Genomic DNA, 9,680 nt, shown 5'->3' on the forward strand with positions numbered 1-9,680 from the left:
GAAGTCAAAGGCTAAGGAGAGCCTAATGGTTATATTATTATTTTTTGTATGATTGTATGTTTCCTTTTTGTAGAGTATGAAAATAGGATGAATAATTTATGTTAAAATGTTTATTTTTGTATTTGTTAGTTCTTTTTTTCTTTTTCTTTTTTTTTGTACAAATTCTGAATAAAAATTTACTTGCCAAAGAAAGTCTCCAAATTATTGGTATAGAAACTCAAGAGTGGCTTTTAAGAGCCATGTGGTCTGAGCTGCAGCAACCTGCTCAGCCTTCCTCACAAGTTGAGCTCCTCTAGTAGACTAGGAAAGAATAATTACCTAGTTCCTCCCAAGACTTCCTTCCTGGTAGGGTTCACATGCTGGAATGAAAAGAACAAAAGCTTGATAACCCTTCTTCCTCAGGTGAGGAGGAGTGACCCAGATAAGCCTGGCAGGACAGCTTTCTCTATGGTCTTAACCCCTTCATGCGTTAATTAGATTTAAGCGTGTTGGTTATATGAGGTTGGTTATCCCATAAAAACATTGAAAATAAATAGGCAAAACCTCTCCAGCTCACTGGTAACTCCTCACTTGCTTTAAAGTTCTCTGGACTTGTACACTGAAGTTTGCATTAAGTGTTTGATCTGTCAGAGGAAGACATAATTAATGCTTGCAGAATCACCCACCAGCCAAGGTTAGAGATATTTTCCTAAGAACCTGACAGTTTTCTGCTGGGCTGGTGGGCGGAAAGATGGGCATCTAATCTTGCTCCATTAAGAACACCATTTCACAGCAATGGCAACAAATTCTAACTGTCTTTCAAGCAGACAGAGCAAAGACCCATCAAAATTATCCACCCACGAGCACACTTGGTAGATTATTTAAAAAAATACTATAATTATATCAATCAGGTTGTTACCCACCAGCCTAGCACTGCCTTGAGGAATTTTAAATGTAAGTAGGATCTGCAACAAAATTTTACAGTGTACCAATTTGGTGTTCCAGCCATGGTCTCCAGGATACTTAAACCCATTCCCCTTCTCCCCTCCATTTTCTAATATACCCAGCAATCCATCAGTATTCTATGGGCACTCTCTGATCCCACTGGGATGCCCATCCCCTTTTAGGGTTTTGTTTCCACTGGATGCTTTGCGCTTTGGGGAGTCTGATAAACCTGTTTCTACCTCCCTTGTGCATGTGGGTACTGGCTGTTTTGGCTACATAAGCATTCACAGGCACACACATGCAAATATATATCCTCTCTTCATTATTTATTGCCAAAACATCTATAGCTCCATAGTCATAAGCTGAAATAAATCACTGATTATAACAGAAGAAAGCAATATGCAAATTTTAAATTCCCGTGTACAGATCTAGGCTGCTTCCAGAATGTTGCTAATTTGCGGGTGGGATTCAGTCACCTACCAGCCAATTAAATAGGCTTTGGTGGGTTTGCGCAACAAATCCACATTTTGCAGGAAGGAAAGTGATGGGGAAATGCAAAGGAAAGTATGGTAGAATAATTGCTTGGTGCAAACGGATCAGAACAATTGGCTCAATATAAACAGTAGTTGTCGGGGAACTGAAAATAAATCAAAATGAAAGCTCAGTAAAAGGGTCATCCAGAAGCAACCCTGAGCATTCTCATTTTCAATATGATTCCTGTGCACTGTTCTAATTAGCATTCTCATTTTCAGTATGAAGGTCAAAGGAATTGAGATTGGAGGCTGAGATTGGAGGTCATGTCTGAGAGAACAAGGCTGCTTAGGAGCAGGGATTTTCAACCTGTCTCTAGCAGCAAAGCAAACCTGTAATGTATGAACACAATGAAAGGGGCTAGCTAGGTGCTGGCAGGGAGAACGTTTAATGTTAACTCTGGAGGTGCAACATAATCGAAATGGTGGCTGCTGTAGGTCCCAGCCAGCCCTTACAAGATATCCTCAAGAACTGCTTCCCCAAACAGAAATAACCAATGGGAAACTTGGGGAATGTACATTCACGATCCCTTCAGTCTCAGTATTCCTGGTAGACTGCACTGAAGTCTTTTGTGCTGAGAATTACCAGCCCAAGGATTAAATAAATCCCTCCTCCTAATAGCAAACTCAGGGGTGAGTGTTGATGGGAATGGAGCCACAATGTGTCCACTTGGGGAAGAGTTGTGGCTCAGAGGTAGAGCATCTGCCTTGCATGCAGGAAGTCGCAGGTTCAGTCCCTAATGGAACCTCCAGGTAGGGCTGGGAGAGAAGTCTACCTGAAACCACAGAGAGCTGCTGCCAGTCAGTGTAGGCAAGGCTGAACTAGATGGCTCCACTGTCTGACTTGATAGAAGGTGGTTTCCTACCAGCATGCTCAGAGGGAGCTTGAGGCTCCCAGAAGTACAAATAAAAGTTTATATAAAAAAAGAATCAAGGTGACAAAAGATAAATAAACCCCCAAAGAACTCAAGAGGTTTTTTCATTATCTCCCCCTCTCTGGAACAGAGTACAGTCATACCTCGGGTTAGATGTGCTTCAGGTTGAGCGTTTTCAAGTTACGCTCCGCGGCGACCTGGAAGTAACGGAGCGCGTTACTTCCAGGTTTCGCCACTCGCACATGCGCAGACGCTCAAAATGACGTCACACACATGTGCGGAAGCGGCAAAACGTGACCCATGCACGCGCAGACATGCAGTCGCGTCTTACGTTTTACTCAGGATGCGAACGGGGCTCCAGAACGGATCCTGTTCGCATCCAGAGGTACCACTGTATCCAGGAAATGACACAGCTGCTGGCTAGATGTCTGAACAGGAGCAGTTTTGCTAGAACGCAAAGATACACTGGATCATTTTATTGCAGGTCCTGCACGTAATGAATTAATCAATTTGATTGCCCTCCTTGTATGCCCAGTGCTTTACGGACAGCCCCCCCCCGATTAGGCACTCAAGTCCTTCGATTTGTGTAGGAGAAAAGTAACAGTCGTACAGTGGTACCTCGCAAGACGAATGCCTCGCAAGATGGAAAACTCGCAAAACGAAAGGGTTTTTGGTTTTTTGAGTTGCTTCGCAAGACGATTTTCCCTATGGGCTTGCTTCGCAAGACGGAAACGTCTTGCAAGTTTGTTTCCTTTTTCTTAACACCGTTAATACAGTTGCGACTTGACTTCGAGGAGCAACTCATAGCACGCGGTGTGGTAGCCTTTTTTGAGGTTTTTGAAGACTTTGGTGATTTTTGAAGCTTTTCCAAAACTTTTCCGACACCGTGCTTCGCAAGACGAAAAAAACCGCAAGACGAAAAAACTCGCGGAACGAATTAATTTCGTCTTGCGAGGCACCACTGTATTATCCACCACCACAAAAAAACCAGTGTGCTTGGTTTTGTCATTTCCATAAAGCACCTCTGATTGTTCCCCTGCTTTTGGCTACCCTCGGTAAAATCCCACCTGTTTTCCATGCGAGTTCTGGCAATTGGAAGGAAATGTGCAGGGGTGAAAACTGCCAAAGGGCAGCTTTTAATGGCTCCGGGGATCTGTGCAGTCCTTTAGCCTCAGGAGCAAAGAGAGAGCCAGGGTTGGTCTAGCGGTCAGAGCGTTGGACTACGACTTGGGAGACCAGGGTCGGCCATGAAGCTCACTGGCCGACATAAGGGGCCATTCACTGCCTCTCAGCCTAGCCTACTCACAGGGATATTGTGAGGACAAAATGGGTAGGAGAAGTATGAATGCCACCTCCAGTTCTTTGGAGGAAAATGTGGGATGGAAATGCAATAGATGGATGGATGGATAAAGGCAGGGTATCTCTGAGCCTTGTGAGCAAAGGGGGCATGGAATGCTCAGAAAACTTCCCCCATCTGACGGAGCTAAGGCAGACATACTTCTGCGTGGTCCCTGTAAGCTGTGCCCCTTGCCAATATGATCAGTCCATATAACCCCAGACCATGAAATTAACAAAACTGGCAACCCCTAGTGACTGAATTGATGTGAGAATAGAGTAGGGCTGTTTCGAGCTTAGATTTTAAAATCCGGCTGATTCATTCAATCATGCAAACATTGATGTGTGTGTTCTCCTGAGGACTTGAAAGTACTTAAGTCTGACTGATCGTGGTCAACATTTCTCACAAGTTAAAATTTTTGGAGCAAGTTTGAGAATTATGCCTGCCTGTTTCAAAATCTGCTCAATTTGAATTATATATATATATATATATATTATTTTCCCCACCATCCAGCAAATTCTAGGTAGGGAAATCTGATTGTACTCCCCTCTGCTCCATATTTTCCAGGTCGACTAAAGACATCTATGCTTGAAACCAGCTTTTCTGTTCTGTTTCAAGCATTTATATAGCTGTTTCAGGCTTTCAGAGGGTTGGGCTGGATACAATGTTAGGTTTTTTTGGACAATGAAGATCCAGGTTGTCCGGTTCTTTTTTCGGCCTGTGAAACTCACTTGTTGAGCTTGGAGTGGTCCCCATCTCTCAGCCTCACCTACTTTGCAGGGGTGTTGTGAAAGTAATCTCACATGCTCTTCCCTGAGCCCTTTGAGAAGAACAGGGTGCAAATCTGGTACAAATGAAAAAATAATAATAATTAATGTATATTTGCTTAATACACTTATCATGGAACTCAAGGTGGCATACATTGTGATTCCAGACCAGACCAAGACCTGCTTAGCTTTAGCGAGGTGGCGGCAATATGTATCCCTGGACCACATTTAGGAAAGCTGAAATTCAAAACTAAACAAAGGCAGAGGGCATTTGGGGGGGGGGGTGTTTAACTACGACGCTCCAACATTTAAGCATTCCATTTTAATCTCAGTCTGTAAACCTCTGCCAAGCTGGTGTCCTTCCAGATGTTCTGGACTACAACTCCCATCATCCCCAGTAAACCTCAGTAGCACTTGTTATTCACAGAGAACATGCCCAGATTTATGATTCCTGAAGAAGATCCTCTTTTAATTTAAAGAAGAATTAAGAATATAGCTTTATTGCTCTGTGCCTATGGAATTATATGGACCGTGATTGGCTGACTGGCTGGTTGAAATGCAGTCTTCTTAATTATCTGCAGAATTATCTGCAGAACTATCTTAATTGTCTGCTGTTGATATGAGTGAGCTTTGTAACTATTGCTGTGCAAATGACCATTTTTCTAGGCAGCTACGTGTGCTTGAAGAGAAACTAATAAAACAACCCAGCACTTGGAAATCTGTGGCAGTGATTATCATCATCATCATCATCATCATCATCATCATCCGGCTATCAAAGCCATGATGGAGAGGTTCCCATGCCATTATGCCTCTGAATACCTGTTGCTAGAAACCCCAAGTGGGGAGGGTTTTTGGTTGGCCACCGGGAGAAAAGTAGAAGACCAGTCAAAGTGGGGTCCCAAATCTCATTGTGGGAAAGGGGCATACACAACCTTAATTGAGATTCATTTCTGCAAACAACATTTTATAGGTAAACCATTCAACACATACATACATGCAGTGCCAGACTGACGTATAAGCTAAACAAGCTATAGCTTAGGGCCCCACTCTCTTGGGCGCCCCCCAAAAAAAATTAAAGGAAAAGAAAACCTGGATGTACATTTCCAAAATATAAGATAAAAAACAAATAAAACAAAACCTACATACAGCAACAGTGTTTGTGTTGTATAGGCTCCTGTGATGTAAGTAATGGGCCCCGCCTGCTAGCCTGCTCCCTAAAAGATCACTGGTTTGCTCATTTCTCTATCAATTACTTTGATGAAGTACATATTTTGTTATGTGCAAATGGCTTTAGATACCTATTAGCTCCATAAATTACTGTAATTTTTGCTCTATAAGACTCACCTTTTCCCTCCTAAAAAGTAAGGGGAAATGTGTGTGTGTCTTATGGAGCGAATGCAGGCTGCGCAGCTATCCCAGAAGCCAGAACAGCAAGAGGGATTTTTGCTTTCACTGCGCAGCGATCCCTCTTGCTGTTCTGGCTTCTGAGATTCAGAATATTTTTTTTCTTGTTTTCCTCCTCCAAAAACTGGGTGCGTCTTGTGGTCTGGTGCGTCTTATAGAGCGAAAAATACGGTACCATATAGCATATATTCAACATAAAAAACAGTGACAATTTGTTGTTGTTAAAGGACAGCTGGACATATAAAGGGCCCCATTCCCTTCAGTAGCTTAGGGCCTCATCAAACCTAAATCCAGCCCTGCATACATGATACACTTGGTCAAAGCAAGCTGCTGCTTCTTTAAATTTTCAGCTCCACCAAACAAAGCACAAAGCCTGGGTGGCAACATGATTCCTGTACTTCCATGTGTATTATCAAACGGCGAGCTTTATATGAAAGCCAGCACCTCCCAGGGTTTTAGTAGAGCCTATTTGTCTCTCATTTTGAATAGCCTATAATCTTGCCTTTTCAAGCATATTTTCTTTGGCAAAATGCATAGCGGATTGAGAGAGATAATCACCTTCCCTTGGGGATTAAGAGGAAAAGAAGGTGAACGACCTGACCCCGAGGGTTTGGCCATTCCGCCGCATATCTGTGTTGAAGAAAAAACACAGATGCTCAGCTTTATTCATGATATTTAGGGCCTGTACATACCGCAGCTTCATGCGGATTGTGAACCCCTTGTGCCTCCTTCAACGGTGGCTTTGCTCTGCAATGTTTCCACTGTCATGGGGGCTGCCTCCATTAAGGGAGGTGGGACCGGAAGCCAAAACGTAATTAACTAACTGTATTATTTGCATAAGTACAAAAGAGCCGAACTGCATAGCCCCATGTAACCTCTCTCATTACACAGAGAGTTGGCCTTATTAATTAGCAACCAGCATTTTCCGCAGTTAATTACAAAACGCACACACACCGGTGTGCATGATTAAATCCTTCTCTGTCTGTATTTTAGGTATCCTTGCCCAAGTTGTTGGAAACTGTTACGGAAAAATCTAGGTGTGAGGCTGCTCAGTCACCCAGCTTGTCGGGCAGAGTCCCCAGGTCCCTGCGGAATAAAGGAAGGAGTTCAGCCACCGGAGCAAATAGCTGTAGACCAAAGTTTATTGCGCAACAGGTTCAAAGAGGAATTTTGAACCCCGAGGATGGGGTGATAAGGACTTTTAAAGCTTTCCCACCATATCCCAGAATACAGTTCGTACAGCATCATTGCTACATCACTTACATGTCACAAAAGGGGAGGGTTACACATGATTAGCATAGACAGATGTGTCAGGGCAATACACAAGTATAAGATTAGAATAAACATATATGTCTTAAGTACCCACCGCCCAAAAGTAAAATAGAACTTCCTTTGCATGTCTGGAGCCTGAGACAAGTCAGGTGATGAGATTTGGCTTCCCTTGACTAACAATGAGCCCAGCAATTGTCACCTCTGGGAACTTCCTGGAGTCCTTTTTCAAGGAGAAAATAGTTTTGGAATGGAGGAAACTGGCAAAGGAGTTGATTTTATATTATTTTTAAAGCCAGGTAACTTCTTTGAGCTGTCAAGTTGAAAGGGTACATTCAAGCATAATATTTGTAACATTTAACAACTTTAAAGATGTGCCCCCCCCCCCCGTAATTTCCATAACAGGAATTAACTTGAGATGTAATAAAACAGCAGTGAGTTGGGCTGGTCTTGCCTTTACAAACATTCATCCTGCAGTGATTAACAGTCAAAACATTTGCCCCTGCTAGTGTTCCCAGGGCTGATGATAAAACATGAGACATACTCTAGATTTTAAAGTCTCAGATTTGCCTAAAGTGGCATCCTCAAGGAAGCACAGCAGCTAAGTTTCCATTATAAGGCAATTGCAGCTGGGAAATGCTGTTCTTCTTATTGATGTGCAAAGGAGATTCTCGGATAAGGAACATTACACTAGAACAGGGGTCAGCAAACTTTTTCAGCAAGGGGCAGGTCCACTGTCCCTCAGACCTTGTTGGGGGGGTGGACTATATTTTTTTGGGGGGGGGGTGATGCAAGAGCACCATGAGCCCCGGTGGCTGCTTATCTGTGTCTTACGAGCTACAGGGGCTGGAGGCGGAGGCAGCAGAGGAGGGATGATGGGCGGCACGTGAAAGGTCTCTGGACAGGGGCTGCTTAAAATGGCAGCCGCTCAAGTGCTGCTGCTGCTGTTGGCACCAACAAAGCCCAGAACCCTTCCTCCTCTAGGCAGGGCGGGGAGAAGACAGGAGGAGGGAGGGAGGAGGTGTGGGAGGGAGAGGGAGAGAGAGGGAAAGAATGTGCATGCTGGCGATCCACGCGGCGATTCCCGGACCGCCCGCGGGCCGGATCCAGAAGGCAGTTGGGCCTGATACAGCTTGTGGACCTTAGTTTGCTGACCCATGCACTAGAACAGGGATGTCCAACACATTGATTGTGATCTACTGGTCAATCCCTGCAAGGTTTTGCTCGATCGCTGGCCCCCTTCCGTCCCCGCCCCCTCTCCCTGCGCCGGCCTCTATTGTTACAGAAGGGAAGCCGGAGTTTAGAAACGGAGGCTGTTATCTGTCAAGTGATCGTAAGGTTAGTGGCTGCTTCTGTTCTGTCCCCCCCCCCCAAAAAGCTCAATTTTGACAATTTTGAAATGGGAATCAGATCCCATTTCCAGTGTCTTCTGTTAAGGGATTTCAGGTCTCAGGACTGGGAAAGACTCTCGTCTGAGATCATGGAGAACAACTTCCAATCTGAGTAGACATTTCAGCACCGGGTAAAGATGTTTTGCTTTGGCCTGGGAAATTCAGTATGTAATGTCAGTTGCAGGGGGTTGGACTAAATTGTCATTATACTTTTCAACCAATGTCAGCGACTGGGCTCAATAACTGGTTCTGCCCCGACTGGGCTAGGCGACTGGAGCACTTTCAGAGACCTTCCAATCCTGGAGTCCAACTGGACACACAACTGTGCATTGTGAGCACCAGACTCAGCAGAGTATAAACAACGCGGAAGCTAGCTGTGAAGCATAACGCCTTTCTAATAGCTACTACAAACTAAAGAACTACTGGCTTGCAGGAGTGTTACAGCTCCCACTCTGCCATCTAGTCACTACATAGATAAGACTCTCTCCACACACAGAGTCAGGCAGTCAGTCAGGAGCAGGAGAGTAAAAAAGCAGTTTCCGCCCCCTCCTTTCTCAAAACATCAGACCAGGAGATTCTCGCAATGGGGTGTGTGTGTGTGAAAATATCAACATAAATGACCCACAGGGTCCCTTCCAACTCTACAATTCTATTATTCTAGTTCAGCGTGTTCTGTTAAAATTTAAGTTCCTGTTTTCACTGCTGCTTGAAAGCAGAATTTGAAGGGTAAGTTTGGGGATCAAAGAGCAAGGCAGCAAACAAATATCCTGTGGTACAGAGCTGTGTTTCTGCATTGCTCTTTGATTCCCCCTCCCCATAAATATATATATGTTTCAGCCTTTGGTGTATCAAAACAACTTCTTCACCACCTGATTGCTTGCATTTAAAGGATGGGGACTGGTTGACTTTTGGCAATGGCTGCCAAATCAATTTCATTTTAGTATACATAACAGATTTATTTCTGCAGATTACTCTGCTTTTCCCAGGACAGAAGTAAATTTAATGCAGAAAGTGGGAGGGAGGAGAGAGAATATTTAAATTTATGCAGTACGACAGGCCTCTTGGTGAGCATTTTGAATTCCAAGAGGCTTCTGATTCCGGACAAAGTCTTCTCTTGCATAAAATGGCAACTGAATCATGCGATGTGGTTGGCTGATGGAGGGGAGATTATGGGAGATGTTTCC

This window comes from Podarcis pityusensis (assembly GCF_964106645.2).
Source record: "Podarcis pityusensis genome assembly, chromosome: 6".
Classification (NCBI taxonomy): Eukaryota; Metazoa; Chordata; class Lepidosauria; order Squamata; family Lacertidae; genus Podarcis; species Podarcis pityusensis.